Below are 1483 nucleotides of genomic sequence, written 5' to 3'. Positions count from 1 at the left end.
CCTTCACCCTCAATAACAACTAGTTCTTGCCCCGCCGTCAAAATGTCCCGGCCGATGTTCATCAGAAACGCCTTGCTGGCCCATGGGAGAGTCATAGTTACTCCCGCCGTTTACCCGCGCCGCACTGAATTTCGTCAAGTTGGGTCTGGCAAGCCGCTAACCCGGCCGGCCGGGCCTGACAATGCTCTAGAAACCCGGAACAGGCAGTTTCGTGAACCAACCGCGCACGCTCCTGACAAGGCGTTAACCAACCCTGCACGGTCAAGTCGTTAACCAAGCCCAAACCCGACAATTCGTTAACCAACCCAACCATGGCAATTCGCTAACCAACCCGGCCCGGGCAAATGGTTAACCAAGCCCAACCCTGACAATTCGTTAACCAACCCGGCCCGGGCAAATGGTTAACCAAGCCGGCCGGGCAAATCGGTAACCGGCCCGGCAGCCCCGACTATTCGACAATCAACCAGCTGAGGACAAACCCTTCACCCTCATTAACAACTACGTCTTGCCCCGCCGTCAAAATGTCCCGGCCGATGTTCACCAGAAACTCCTTGCTGGCCCATGGGCCCCCCGCCTTAAGTCATAGTTACTCCCGCCGAATACCCGCGCTTCACTGAATTTCGGCAAGCTGGCCCTGTCAAATCCTTAACCCGACCGGACCCTGACAATTCGATAAAAAAAACCAGCTGGCGCAGCCCACCTCTTCCAATGCTACGGCGTACGGGGCCCGCGCGGTGGGTGGGTGGGTGGGTGTGTGGGTGTGTGAGCTTGAACCATGTGTCCGGAGATCGGGTGGTCCAGGGAGTTTTGGTTACCCAGGTGCAATTCGTTAACCAAGTCTGGCTCGGAAGTCCGGATGCGGGTCGGATTTGCCGGCCACTGCCGGCCGGGAGTTCCAGAGCCCCGGCCGCCGGGGTCAAGTTCGGCCGCCCCTTTGACACATGCGATTTCTGTACGGGGGCATTGGCGGGGTTCCTGCAGATATATGGGGAGGCGGTTTTCACGATCACCGAGGAGTGGTCGACAGGCGGCACGGGCCTCCCCACATCGTTAACCCGGGCCGCGTGGCGGCATTTACGGCCGAATCTCAACTTTGCCCGTACGAATTTTCGGACCAATTCCCACTGGCGGAAGTCCGCCTGGGGACCGATTCGGAGGGCTGTGCCGGCCGGGCGGCGGCATTTTCGGCCGGACCACCGGAGCTCCCCGCGCCTACCCGATGTCTCGACTCACAACTTGGGACTTTCGGGCGGGCGGGTTCCACGGCCTCTGGCCGGTCGAGGCGCGCCATCCATCCACGGTGGGAGCAATCCCGCCGGAGGGCCGCCCACCGACCGACCGAGGCGAGCTCCGGCTAACGCAGCGGCGCCGGTTAACGAAGAGGCGCCTAACTTTACCGCCAAGGGGGACAACACTAATTATGCCCCTAACCGCGCCAAAAAGTTGGCTGGGCAACTCGTTAACCAAAACTGCCCGCAGCCGG

This window comes from Mobula birostris, unplaced genomic scaffold (genome assembly GCF_030028105.1).
Source record: "Mobula birostris isolate sMobBir1 unplaced genomic scaffold, sMobBir1.hap1 scaffold_4069, whole genome shotgun sequence".
In the NCBI taxonomy this organism is placed as follows: Eukaryota; Metazoa; Chordata; class Chondrichthyes; order Myliobatiformes; family Myliobatidae; genus Mobula; species Mobula birostris.
This window is presented reverse-complemented; position numbering follows the sequence as displayed.